Source organism: Camellia sinensis, chromosome 8 (genome assembly GCF_055761805.1).
Source record: "Camellia sinensis isolate YWXY chromosome 8, ASM5576180v1, whole genome shotgun sequence".
Taxonomy (NCBI): domain Eukaryota; kingdom Viridiplantae; phylum Streptophyta; class Magnoliopsida; order Ericales; family Theaceae; genus Camellia; species Camellia sinensis.
In genome coordinates this window covers 145,985,937-146,001,785 of record NC_138968.1, presented here as the reverse complement: position 1 = coordinate 146,001,785, position 15,849 = coordinate 145,985,937, and positions in this window count along the sequence as shown.

The window sequence follows — 15,849 nt, the reverse complement described above, 5'->3', positions numbered from 1 at the left end:
CATCAATGCTTTGAAACAGAAATGGACAGATGATTCGAAGTGAAATCAATTTAAAAGGATAGGGTTTAAATTAAAAAAATTAAAAATTTGGAGTTTAATTTATTAAAGGGGTCAAATTTTGAGAACTTTTATTTTATTTTATTTTTTATTATAGTAATTTCCCCTTTTTCTTTTTGTTTATATTTTTATTGACTATTAATAAAATCTTCAAAAACTGACCAATTTTGATATACTTGGTCAATTACGCGAGTTAGTATATTGTAAGTTCAATTCCTTTTTATCTTAAATCACTGGGATTTATCCATTTGCGCAAACCTAGCTGGTCGAGACTTCAATTCCGTGTAATCTTAGGGATCATGAAAAATATATCATAAAATGTATCATGAAAATTTTTTATTTCGTAATTAGTGTGTAGTATTTTATTGTATAGGACCATTAATAATTTCAAGTACTAAGACTGCTTTTCATATCTACAATAGATTACAACAATACAACCATTAATAATTTAGTAGTAGGTTACGTTGTTTTTGTATTGCAATGGATAGTAAGTTTTTTTTGTTTTTATGAGAGAGGGATAGAGACTAGTAATACGTATTCATAATTTTTATTTAACATTTTACTTAAAAATATCAATAGATAATTAAAATTCATTTGATACATAGATCTTATAATACACAATACATTATTCAATCTAAGCCACACTTTAAAATTCTAAATAATTTTTTTGTCACTGTTTTGGGTAACTATATTTATTGGGTGGAGAAGGGAATTGAAGGAGTAATGTTAGGGGTCATGAAAAAAATATCATGAAGATTATCATGAAAGATTTTCAACCTTTACGACAATAATAATATACATTGTCACTTATAACTTGAAAAATTACAAATATGTACCTGTCAAAAAATTTTATTTAACAGAATTGACTGAAAAAATGAAATTTCGAACTACTTGCAGATGTAATAATAAAATTATCTGAATTATTAATTGAAATAAAATTTTAACATCATTAAAAATTGTTAACTAACTTGATAATTTATTAATAAAAAGACTTATTTGTTATGAAATTAGATACCTTTTAGACATATTATAATTTTTTAAATTATAAAAAATAAGTCGTAATTTAAATAAGGGTCTGGCTTTGTCCAGTCCACCATCGGACTGGACCGTGTTGTTGGGCCCGTGGGGGCCCACCACGGGTCCCATTTTGAAAATCTGAACTGTCAATGTGTAGAACTCTTCAAGTACTATATGCCAATAAAAAATCACGTTGATCGGATATCGATAGTTATGTGATCAAATCAGTTTTGTATAAAAAAATGGACGGTGAATAAATTAACGGTTGACAAAAAACTGATTTGATCACATAACTATCGATATCCGATTAACGTGATTTTTTACAGGTATATAGTACTCGAAGAGTTCTACACATTGAACGGTTCATATTTTCAAAACGGGATCCGTGGTGGGCCCCCACGGACCCAACAGCACGGTCCAGTCCAATGGTGGACTGGACCAAAGCCAGACCCTTTAAATAAATCTCAAAAAGTATGTAGGTAATTTATTCTAAAAACTAGGGATGGCAACGAGGGTTAATGGGGTGGATATTAGTTCCCCATTCTCATTCCCCTATAATAAATTTTTCCCATTCCCCATTCCCCATTCCCCATGGGTACCACCCTCCCCATTTCTTAATGGGTTTGGATTTTCCCCAACTCACTTTAATCCCCATTTTTATTTTATTTTTATTTTTTAGATTTAATTTTAACAAGAATTTATTTTTATTTTTTTTAAAGATTCACAACAAAAGCTAAATATACCTTCAATCTTTTTTCTTTCTTTTTTAATATATTTAATGTTAACAACTTCTTCTTTTTTTTAATTATTATTTTTTTTTTTTTTTTAAGGTTCACAGCAAAAGCTAAATGTACCTTCAATTTTTTTCTTTCTTTTTTAATATATTTAATGTTAACAACTTTTTTTTTTCTTTTTTTAAGGTTTTAGCTAAATATACATTCAATCTTTTTTTCTTTATTTTTTAATATATTTAATGTTAACAACTTCTTTTCTTTTTTTTTTAAGGTTCACCACAAAAGCTAAATATACATTCAATCTTATTTTATTTTATTTGGTTCAACAACAAATCAAATACACATTAATTAATTAATTAAAAAGTTTGTTTTATAATAATCAAATATATAATTTTGAGACAATCAAATAAGTTTTAGTAATTGAAAAAAAAAATGTGGAAGAACGTGGAAGACTAAAAAAAAATTACAATCACCTCTTTCTCTCTCTCACTTTCACTCTCTCCCCTACATGTTATAATAACCTGTTTACAATGTTATAAGAGCCTGCTTGAAGAAATAAAATGTGAAAGAACCTGTTTGAAGAAAGTGTTATAAGACCTATATTAAATTACATCAGGGCATAAACAAGGAATTGTTTATTAATCTCTTAGCCACGGACATTTTAGACATTAAACCATCTTTCTCTTAGCAAATTTGAACCATTCATTTTAATTTATCCAAAATCTAATTATACCTTTTAACAAATCTGAACCACTCATTTTAAGATATCTATGCCTTACCACACCCAATCCATCCTCCATCTTCTTCCTTTAGTCCCTTACGAATTTTGTTGTTTGTTACTTTTAAAAAATAAAAAATATTTTTTCAATTAAATTTTTACTAATTTCACAACACCACCACCACTATTCTCACCTTCACTATCACACTACCATCACCATAGCCACTGCCATCATCACTGTCGCCATCACCCCACCACTATGTCACAATCTCTACTTTCACCTTCGTTCCATCACCACCACCACCAAATATAAAAAAATATATTTTTTTAATTTTTTTTATAAAAAATATTTTTCATTAAAAAATATTTTCTATCTAAATAAATGAAGCATAACATTGGGAAATAAGCTGATTTCAGTTAAATCTATTCATAACTAAGAAAAATTTTTTTATTTTAAAAAAAAATTATTTAGTAAGACTTTGTATTCCCTTTTTGTTTTTCCAGCAAATAAATCTTTGTACCCATGCTTTCTAACCAATCACGACTCATGTTTGTTTCGATTCTCTACAATTTCCTTATTTTCAAATACATTCATATATATATATATATATATATTGTATAAATTGTGTGATAACATAAAACAAATAGATTCATACTCGGTAATTGAAATTTCAGAACAAGCAAACCATTCTAAAAATTACAATACATAACAAAATAAAATAACATAAAAAAACAAACCGAAACCTGCACTAGACAGTGTCCTTAATTTTTTTAAATAAATTTAAAAAATTCTAGATATGCTTAAAATTTGACAAGAATAACGTGACAATGTTAATTAATGTGTATTTGATTTTATTGTTGAGCCAAATAAAATAAAATAAGATTGAATGTATATTTAGTTTTGGTTGTAAATCTTAAAAAAAAAAAATGGTTGTGAACCTTAAAAAAAAAAAATTAAAAAAAAAACAAAAGAAAAAAGATTGAATATATGTTTAGCTTTAGTTGTGAATCTTAAAAATTAAAAAAAAAATGGTTATGAACCTTAAAAATTAAAAAAAAAATAAAAAGATTGAATGTATATTTCGCTTTGGTTGTGGATCTTTAAAAAAAAAAAAAAAAAAGGTTCTGAACCTGAAAAAATAAAAAAATAAAAAAAGTTTGAATGTATATTTAGTTTTGGTTGTGAATCTTAAAAAAAAAAATATATGGGGAAATTAGTAGGTACCCATCCCCAACCCATCCCCTGTGGATATTTAAAGAATATCACTTACCCTACCCAATGGATAAGAAAAAAAGAAAAAAATTCATGTATTTGGATTAGGTCTCCATAGATATCCACATGATAAGTTATCCATTGTCATCCCTACTAAAAACAACACATTTCTTCAATTTTTCTAGCAGATGAGCCATTCATTGCACAGTGGTACTTAATGGGTCTTTATTTATCCAACCAAGTTAGCACCTCCAGTTGTGTATTCTTCAAATTCTTTGAGTTGCCATTTGTTGGGTGGGTTGTTACAAAATTGAGATCTGTCCACAAATTATATGAGTTGCCAATTGTTGTTGTTATTGCTTTAAATCTGTTTGTTGGGTGAAATCAAAATTGAAGAATACCCAACTACAAAAATCTGTTTGCTTTAGATATGTTTGGCAATTGATCTTTCAAAGCATGTTGATTTTGCTTAAAACTAAGTCTTGTTTGAGAATAGGCTATTTTAATAATTTTTTTATTTTTTTATAAAAAGATATCTATACTATATATATAAACAAATGTAATGGAGTATGAGAATTCTCCAAACTCTTAATATTAAATTCTTATGAATTCTCTCTCCTATGTGTCACTTTTCAATTCTCCCCTCCAACTTTTCTTAATTTTTAATCATTTGTCAATTATCTAAATCTCAAAAGCCAAAAGAATTATATATATTAAATAAAATGATAAATATTTAAATATGAGCAACAAAGAGGTAGAGATAAAAATATAAAATAAATAAAATAAAAAGATAACTATTCAAATTTCAACTACAAAATAATATAAAGAGTCAAATAAAAGATAAAATAAATAAATAAATAAATAAATAATATTACGAGTCAATTAATTATAAAAATAAAAAAGTTAACTATTTATATGTGAACAATTAAAAAAAATTTAAATAAAAAATATTATGAGTCAAATGATTTTTAAAATAAAAAGGTAATTATGTATATATGAATAAAAAATAAATATAGATGAAAAAATATACAAAAATAAAAATATAACTATTTAATGAAAATTCAAATAAAAGATAACAAAATATTTAAATAAAAAAAAAGAATAAGATTGGGATATAAATATCTCAAAAAGATGATAATTTTTTTAACGATCTATATTTATCTTTTGTTAGTTTGTTATAGAATTTCTATATATTTCAACTTAATCTTTTTAAAGTTTATTTTTAAGTGGAACTTAATATTTTATCTTTTAAAATCATCAATTACTTATCCACACAAATTTTAAACATGATAGAATTTCATATATATCTTTTGTTTAAACATAATCTAAAATAAATAAAATAAAAAGATAACTATTCAAATTTCAACTATAGAATAATATAAAGAGTCAAATAAAAGATAAAAATAAATAAATAAATAAAAAATATTACGATTCAATTAATTATAAAAATAAAAAAGTTAACTATTTATATATGAACAATTAAAAAAATTTAAATAAAAAAATATTACGAGTCAAATGATTTTTTAAATAAAAAGGTAATTATGTATATATGAATAACAAATAAATATAGATGAAAAAATATACAAAAATAAAAATATAACTATTTAATGAAAATTCAAATAAAAGATAACAAAATATTTAAATAAAAAAAAAAGAATAAGATTGGGATATAAATATCTCAAAAAGATGATAATTTTTTTAATGATCTATATTTATCTTTTGTTAGTTTGTTATAGAATCTATATCTATACTATATATATAAGCAAATGTAGTGATCTCTTAAAAAATTCAAAACTCTCAATCCTAATATCTCATGAACCTCTTTCCTATGTGGCACATCCATTCTTCTCTCATTCTATTTTCCTATTTTTTCTTATCATTTTTTATATTTTTTATTTCACTTTTTAATTACTTATGGCATGGATATAAAACATTTTCAAAATATTTAAAGAAAAAGGATTTTCAAAATATTTAAAAATAAAAGATGAGTTTGACTCTAATTCAAATTTCTTCATCAATTTATGTCTTACCCAAGGATATTTGAAATAAATAAATAAATAAATTTATAAATCTCAAAACCTAACTTCTATGATAATATGAAATTAGGCAAAAAGATTGGAGAACAAAAATAACGTTCTAAAGAAATTAAACGGGTGATTTAACCAATTATGCAAGATTTTTAGCATCTTATGTGAAAAGAAGTACATGTTTTAAATCTCATATTGTGTTTTTTGCTCTCTTTTACTTTTGCAATTTATCTAAGTTTCTCTTTCTATATTCGTACAATTTATCTTCAAATTTGCATTTAATTTTTTTTTTAATCTTTATCTTATATTTACAGGATCGATTCTTGCTTTTGATTTTTAATTAAGTTTATTCTATTTTTATCTGATTTTCACTTTCTATATTCTTATAATTTTTTATTCTTTCTTATTTCAATTAAGTAGCTTTAGAAGACAAAATTTGATTAAATTATAGGTAGTAGACACAAAATAGAGTTAAAATTTGTATAATAAGATAACATAATTGCTTATTTTTTAACTACACAAAACTTAAATTTTAAAAAATTATAAGTGGCACTTAAATCTTATCTGATTTTTAACATACTACCTCGATTTTATTTTAGTTTTTTTTTTTTTACAAATTTTAAAAAATTATAAGTGGCATTTCACTCTTATCTAATTTTTTAATTATTACCCTCTCCATTTCTTCTGTCATTAGAGTTATATTAGATTTTATTTTTCTTTTGAAGTTTGTCTTATCTTATTTTTTAATTTTAAATTTCAACTTTTTTTTTTTTTTTTCAATTACTGAATTTCTCTCTACCTCATTTTTCTAGGATTTGTCTAATTTTCTTATATATATATATATATATATATTTATAGTTTATCTTCAAATTTAAACTTAATTTGTTTTTATCTATATCTTATATTTACAAAATCCACTCTTACTCTTAATTTTCAGTTCAACTTTTTTTTCTTCTAAAATTTATTTAATTAAATATAGTAAGATCACTAAATATATTATTTCAATACCCATCTAAATAAATATCATAGTATTTAATTGTTAATTTTTAGCATGTTTAACATTATTTACCATTTTTTACTACTTGCCCGTGCATAGCACGGGTTACTGCTAGTACAGAAATATAAGAATGGTGCTATTAGCATTTCATAAATTATTTTGGATCTCCCATTTCTATGGACCCCCACTTATAAATTTTGAAACCTTTAAAATTTATTCCCTCCAAATAATACCAAAATTATTCTTATGAAAATATTCCAACCATTGAATGTACACCCCCCACACCCCCACACCACAAAAAAACCCCTTTCAAAAAAATCCTAACAAAGCCCACGAAAAATAAGAAGAAGAGACAATGTGATTATTGTCTCTGCTGCCTCATCCACAATTGTCACAAGTAGTATGCTCGCTCTCTCTCTCTCTCTCTCTCTCTCTCTCTCTCTCTATATATATATATATATACATACATAATTTCTTAGTTTTTTCATAATAATTTCTTCTCTTGCAAAAAAAATTATAATAATTGGTTTAGTTTTCTCAATAAAACGGGTTTGAACCTATGAATAATGTTCGGTTACCTGTTTTCGAATAAATAATAAATGTTCGATTACCGGTTCCTGAACAAATAAACAATGCTCGGACCTGTGTTCCCGAATTTCGGTCATATGTTCCAAAAAAATGACAATAGATTTTATTATTTTTGTCATTTTTTCTCAAGAAACTTATCATTTCAAGATCAATCTCCTCTGAGCTAAGAACAACATCAAAGTTATGAACCTCCTCTAAGCTTTTATTGTTGTACTCCTCTCGTCTTATGGAGTTGTGGTTGCCAAAAAAGTTTTCACTCATTGTCATTGCTAGAGAAGTGTAGGGTGGGTAAGTTTTGTTGGGAAAAACTGCTTACATTACATAATTTCACATTGCATATCACAAAATTATGAGATGAACAAAACAAACCTTCAATCCCAGGAAAAATAACATACTGAATAAAATACAGATAAAATATAAAACGGTTAAAGGAAGCAAACCAAAGCCTGTGTGATACCACGGTCTCCTTAAAATAGATTCGCCGCCTCACCATTGGGTGCTGGAGGTACGCCGGCGTCTACTTCTCAGGATACGACGGATTTTACCAGGTACAACAGAAGCACCTTCTGATTAGCTTAGCGAACGGACAACGGCAGCACTCTCTCTCAGGAAGAGAATTATAGGAGAAGTAGACTGACAGTGTATGGATGTCAAGGAAAAATTCTATATCTCTTTTCAAGGAATAGGGCCTCCTTTTATACACCATAGGGGAAAGGGGAGGAGCCTCTAGCCATCAAGGCTGGCAACTAATGCTAGCAAAACTGCCCAATCAATTTTGTAAAACTGATGAGCCTTAAATGGGTGAGTTATATGCACATTTATAAGACAATTTCTTATTCAACCATTTTTCTCCAACAATCCCCCACATGAATAAACGTTGACCGAATACAGCAAACGCTCAACGTTTATCAACAAAGACTCGGACAGAGAGAGAGCACATAGACTAACCCTGCATCAGAAAAGGTAGCTGCTGGCCTTGAACCTTTCGTAGTGAAAGCCTATCGGATTTACTGGCTGACCAGTGAACGTGATGTCTTGAACTGTTCTGCCATTTATGTAAACCGAGACAATAGACCTCACACAGGAGTTAGTCCAACCATTGTTCTTGTTCTCACTGGTATGTCCGGTATGGCCCTGGAACACTAGCCTGGTTCTGTGAGTGTTTTTAAAGAATTCGGCCTTGGCAATTCTTAAAGAAGCGGCCCCACTTCGCACTCACATAGGTGACCTAGATACGGTATTTTATTATACCACATCACTAAGGTCATTAAAAGCATTAGCTTAACCTTCCACCCTCACAGGGCATCACTGTATAAAGGAATGGGCAAGAGGATTTATCTCTTCAGTGACTCACCTGTTACACGAAGTTAGGTTGTCCCTTTGAACTTAGATCTTGGGATCTCCAGTCAACTAGGTTGGGTTTTCCGTTCCGGTAACCTTTACTAAAGGCCTTAACCCCATTCCTCTTGACGACTTTTCTACTAACTCTCGAGTTAACCCTTTGGTTAGCGGATCCGCAATGTTGTCCTTAGACTTGACATAGTCTAGAGAGACAACTCCATTTGAGAGTAGTTGTCATATGGAATTATGTCTACGACGAATATGTCTAGACTTTCCATTATACATATTACTCTGTGTCCGACCAATCGCTGATTGGCTATCGCAATGAATACTAATAACTGGCACAGGTTTCGGCCAACGTGGAATATCCTCAACAAACTGGCGAAGCCATTCAGCTTTTTCAGTTGTTTTATCTAAAGCAATAAACTCAGATTCCATCGTTGATCTCGAGATACATGTTTGCTTGGCAGATTTCCAAAACACGGCTGCCCCTCCGAGAGTAAACACATAACCACTAGTGGATTTGGAATTTTTTATATCAGATATCCAATTTGCGTCACTATACCCTTCTAGTACCGCTGGGTATCTGGTATAATGCAGCCCATAACCCAGGGTATAACGGATATACCCCAACACCCGCGTAATGCCCTTCCAATGAGTAGCATTAGGATTACTCGTGTATCTACTCAGCCTACTAACAACGTAGGCGATATCTGGCCTTGTACAACTCATCAGATACATCAAACTCCCAATAACCCAAGAATGTTCTAGTTGAGAGACACTCTCACCATTATTCTTGGTCAAATATAGACTTAAGTCTACCGGTGTCCTAAACATACTTGTATCTGACTTTTCAAATTTCTCAAGTATCTTATTAACATAATGAGCTTGAGAAAGTGCAATACCACCAGATGTTCTGGTGATCTAAACACCCAAAATGACATCTGCAAGGCCCATATCCTTCATGTCAAACTTAGAGTTTAACAATCTTTTGGTAGCTTTAATCATTTCATCATTGCTACCAACAATGAGTATGTCATCAACATATAGACACAAAATGACATAACATTTGTCAGTGTCTTTAACATATACACACTTATCACACTTATTAATTCGAAACCTATTTGACAACATAGCATTGTCAAACTTCTCATGCCATTGTTTGGGAGCTTGCTTCAAACCATACAATGACTTGACAAGCTTACAGACTTTCTTACTTTTTCCTGGAGCTGAAAACCCCTCGCGTTGCTCCATCTAAATCTCTATTTAAGAAAGCTGTCTTTACATCCATCTGATGTATTTCTAAACCACGTAAAACTGCTATTGCAATCACCATGCGAATGGATGTAATCCTTGTCACAGATGAATATGTATCAAAATAATCCAGGCCTTCTTGCTATTTGTATCCTTTGATAACTAGCCGAGCTTTATATTTGTCAATTGACCCATCTGCTTTCATCTTTCTTCGAAAAATCCACTTACTCCCCAAGGCCTTACTGCCTGGGGGTAGATCAACCAACTCCCAAGTATGGTTCTGTAAGATGGAGTCAATCTCACTCTTAATTTCTTCTTTCCATAAAGGACTTTCAGGTGAAGTCACAACTTCATGGAACGTTCGAGGTTCTCCCTCTAACATATAAGTCAAGAAGTCTGGACCAAAAGACTTTGTGGTTCTAGCCCTTTTACTTCTTTTTGGCTCATCTACATCATCAACTTGATCATCTACTTGATCAGTTATTTGATCAGCTGTTTGATCATCCATGTGATCATATATGTGATCGTCTTCGTGATCATCTATTTCTTTTATGGAACTCGAAACCCTGTATTGGGGACGACACGGAAATACATCTTCAAAGAAAGATGCACTTCTAGATTCCATGATAGTATTCTTGTGTATATCTGAAATATCAGACTTGTGCACAAGAAATCTATATGCACTACTATTTTGTGCATAACTAATGAAAATACAATCCACGGTTTTCGGACCTATCCTAACCCGCTTGGGTGTAGGTACCGCTACTTTTGCAAGACACCCCTACATTCGTAGGTATTTATATGAAGGCTTGTGACCTTTCCACAACTCATATGGAGTCTTGTCCACTTTCTTCCGTGGTATTCTATTAAGAATATAATTCGCGAAGAGAATTGCTTCCCCCCATAAGTTTTGTGGCAACCCAGAACTAATCAACAATGCATTCATCATCTCTTTCAGCGTCCTGTTCTTCCGCTCAACAACACCATTTGACTGAGGCGAATAAGGCGTTGTGGTTTGGTGAATAATCCCAAATTGAGCACAAGTCTCGGCAAACGGGGATTCATACTCACCACCGCGATCACTTCTCAATGCCTTGATTTTCCGGCTTAATTGATTCTCAACTTCATTCTTAAAAAGAATAAATTTATCAATAGCCTCGTCTTTGCTTTTAAGCAAATACACATAACAGTATTTAGTGCAATCATCAACAAAAGTGATGAGGCACTTGTTGCCACCACGTGATTATACAACTTTCAAGTCACACACATCACTATGCACTAAACCCAAAGGCTGGGTACTTCTTTCAATAGAATGAAAAGAAGGCCTTGTCAATTTTGTTTCTACACAAGTTGCACACTTGTGTTGTGGATTAATCTTGACAGATGGTATGTGATCTAACTTGATTAATCTACGTAAAGAGTCAAAATTTACATGACCCAATCTACCATGCTATAAATTAGGGGACTCAAGCATATAAGCAGAAGAAGAAGAAGAAGAAGCTTTCTCATTAATCTTAGGGATAAGTGTCATTACATTCAATTTAAACATACCACCTGACATATATCCCTTCCCCACATAGACCCCGCCCTTGGCCAACACGACCTTGTCTGATTCAAACACCATGCGGAAGCCATGCTTGCTTAAGAGAGACCCCGAGACAAGGTTCTTACAAATGTCCGGCACAAAAAGGACATCGTTCAAAGTCAGTTCTTTTCTTGAAGTCATCTTCAGGATCACCTTGCCTTTACCCTCAACAGCTGAGGTTGCAGAGTTTCCCATAAACAACTTCTCCCCGTTTGAAACTGGTTCGAAAGTTGTGAATATTCTCTTCTCTGCACAAATATGGCGAGTGGCCCCTGTGTCCACCCACCACTCCCTCGGGTTTGACCCCACCATGTTCACTTCTAACACGACGGCTGACAAATGCATGTCGTCCACATCGTATGACAATTCCTCCATTTCAGCCATATGTTCCCGATTTTTGTGTTGGGGAGGGTTTTTCCTGTAGGGCTTCTTCTTCAGACAATCAACTGCCCGATGCCCGTCACTTCCACAGTTGAAGCATTTGCCATCGAACCTAAAAGTAGGCTCATTTGGCTTGTAGGCTGGCCTTTTGGAGATTTCTCCTCTAGCCCCCAACTTTGAGCTTTTGTCTGTCGGTGGTTTTTTCCTCGCCCTCGAGGACTCGCCATGCTCAACCATGTTGGCTTTGACAGTGGAGGTACTCCCTCCTTTCTTCCTGTTGTCCTCTTTAATCCAGAGCCTGACAACGAGCCCTTCGACTGTCATCTCCTTTCGTTTGTGCTTCAAGTAGTTCTTGAAGTCTTTCCAGCCGTTAGGCAGCTTCTCAATCAAAGCAGCTGCCTGGAATGACACATTTAGGACGACCATCCCTTCTGTATGTATCTCGTGCAAAATCACTTGGAACTCTTGGACTTGACTCATGACAGTTTTGGAGTCTACCATCTTGAAGTCCAGGAACCGACCGACGATAAATTTCTTTACCCCAGCATCTTCGGTCTTATACTTTTTGTCCAAGGCATCCCACAACTCCTTAGCCGATTTCTTGGCATAGAACACGTTGAAAAGCGGGTCCGCCAAGCCGTTCAAAATGTAATTCCGGCATAAGAAGTCTGCTTGTTTCCAAACGTCCAGAGCCATGAGCTTTTGTTTATCTTGCTCATTCTCCTTTACGGCTGGTACATCTTCACTTAGAAACCTCGCAAGGCTTAGAGTAGTCAAATAAAAGAGCATCTTCTGCTGCCATCTCTTGAAATTCACTCCCGTGAACTTCTCCGGGCGCTCGTAATGATTGAGCGGTCCTCCCGGAATAGCCGGAGTAATAACAGGAGGATTGACCACAAAGGTCATAGTAGGGATTGGCAAGCCAGTCGCCCTGGGGTTCGGATCCCCACCAACATTAGCAGCAGCAGTAGCAGCATCAGAGACAGTTGCCATTTCTGAAAAATTACAGCAGAATTTTCACTATTCTGTATTTTCAGAAATCAAATTTAACACTAAAAAATCCCACAATTGGAAATTTAATTCAAAACTAGTCTCACCACGCAACCTAGAATCGAACATGGTCAGGAAAGTTTCCAAGAAGACTGGAGGGGTCACACCGGTCCCACTTAAAACCCAGTTAACCTTAGACAAAACTTTCAAGAGTATGTTGACTCCTAGTCCATGGGAAACAACTTTAAGAATTAAATTTTCCAAGGGATGAACTAGGTTAAACACACCAAGTTCCAAACTGTACAAGCAATTACAACAAAATTGCTACAATAATTACAAGCAAATAAAACCTGCTTTACATATTTAGTACAAATTAATCCTTTTTCCCATTTCCATAGGTATTCCTGCAATAAAGAGTTAGCAGCAAAATACAACAAAACCTCCCTCAGCTTTTCTTTGCTTTTGGCAAAGTAGTGATTGAAGAGGAGGATACTAGCAAACAAACTAATAAATAACTGTAAGTAAAGATTAAAACCAACCCTTAAGTTACACATCTAGAATTCAAACTAAAAAAAAACTGTAAAAAATTAATTACATAATAAACATGTAATTAACTATATAAGTTACAGACCTAAATTAAATATAATTAAACCATATTTTAAATTGGTAAAGGTTACATATGAAATTATGGTACACTAAACATGTAATTAATTGAGGCAAGTTACAAACATTTTATAACTCCTAAATACTTAAATCACATTACTAGGCAAGAATTGCAAATGACATGATTAATATGCAAATAATTCTAGAGAAATTAACATGAATTTAAATATAGGCAAGTTATAAACTTTACAACTCCACACCTAAATTAAAGATTAATAGGTACAAGTTACATGAAAATTTACTACCTAATAAACATGCTAGAAATGTAAATTACACTAAAAATTGAACCCGAATGAACAACTAGAAGCATGTAAATCTAGAAATACAGGGCATGAACCGGTACACCATAAATTAATAAATTAATTAGAAAATACAGTGAATTAACGTAGCACCAATGGAACTCTTATTCCCTATTGATAACAGTGGCCTATTCCATGCCATAGGAAGACCAATCAGTAGTATACACAAAATGGCAAAATCAAAAGCTTAACCCTGTGTACATGCATCTAATAAACCAATTAACTCGCTAGTACTACCAGTGGCCAATTACATGCAAAATTATTACACACACCTATGAATCTATTAATCTAATTCTATGATAAACGTCAAATCTATTTTAAGCTTGTTGGGAAAAACTACTCACATTACATAATTTCACATTGCATATCGCAAAATTATGAGATGAACAAAACAAACCTTCAATCCCAGGAAAAATAACATGCTGAATAAAATACAAATAAAATATAAAATGGTTAAAGGAAGCAAACCGAAGCCTGTGTGATACCACAGTCTCCTTAAAATAGATTCGTCGCCTCACCGTTGGGTGCTGGAGGTACGCCGGCATCTACTTCCCAGGATACGACGGATTTTACCAGGTACAACAGAAGCACCTTCTGATTAGCTTAGCAAACGGACAACGGCAGCACTCTCTCTCAGGAAAAAAATTATAGGAGAAGTAGACTGACAGTGTATGGATGTCAAGGAAAAATTCTATATCTCTTTTCAAGAAATAGGGCCTCCTTTTATACACCATGGGGGAGAGGGGAGGAGCCTCTAGCCATCAAGGCTGGCAACTAATGCTAGCAAAACTGCCCAATCAATTTTGTAAAACTGATGAGCCTTAAATGTGTGAGTTATATACACATTTATGAGGCAATTTCTTATTCAACCATTTTTCTCCAACAAGTTTGCCACCGTTACCGCCAGAATATTGCCGCCAAAGGGTTTTCAAGGTTTTTAGGGTGGGTAAGTTTTGAAGGTAGGATTTGGGAAAGATGGATAAGTAGTGATGGAAGTGGGTGCCTTCATAAACTCTAGTTCATGATATAGTAGGTGTGTAGGTTTAATTATTAAATGGAATGTCCCAAAATTAATGATATCCTTTGTAGTAATTTTTTTGAGGTTATTATTGTAATAAAAAAATTAAAAAATAGGAGGTCCAAAATAATTTATGAGATGCTAATAGCAGCACTCAAATATAAAGAGAGTGATGTAACAATTTATAATAACTTTTTGACTTTTTAGCTAAAATATATAATTGACAAACGAAGCCTAAATACAAGCAAAATCGAAAAAGATAAAAAATAAATTTGTTCGCTTGTAGGGGTGTCGGTGAGGAAGAAGTAAGGGAGAGTAGTGAGGGATTACTGGTAGTGGTGGTAATGGGAGGTGGGGCAAGCATTGATGGTGGTAGTGGTAGCAGTGATTAAATATTAGGAAGAAGATGATGTATATATATGCATATATATGATGTTGTGTAGGTATCTAATGTATATAGGGGTGCTCGCGGTTCGGTTGCCGCCGGTGAACCTCCAATCCATCATCCGTCTGTTGGATTGACGGATTGGAAAAAATCAATCCACATTCGTCCATTGGATTAGCATATGCAGATTGAGCGGATTAGCAGATGGATGCGAATCGATTTGGCGGTTTAAACTTTTACAAATTTTGAACATAATATAACAACTTGTCAACATTATTTTATTTTTTTATAACAATCCAACTCAATATAATCAAAAAATTATCAAGTAAATTGTCAAAACCCAAATAATAAACACATATAAGAAAACCATGTATTATCAAAATATTTCATTATTTCTTTTTTTATTCAAAAACTATTTAATTTGATTTTTTTTTTTTAAATGACAAAATTAAGCCTTTTATTTTTCACACAAAAATACCAAATATCAACACTTGCTATTTGATAAAATAATTTCTAAATTGAAAATAAATTGAAAACATAATAGAAAAAACTCTTTTTCAATTAAAAACACAAACAGAATAT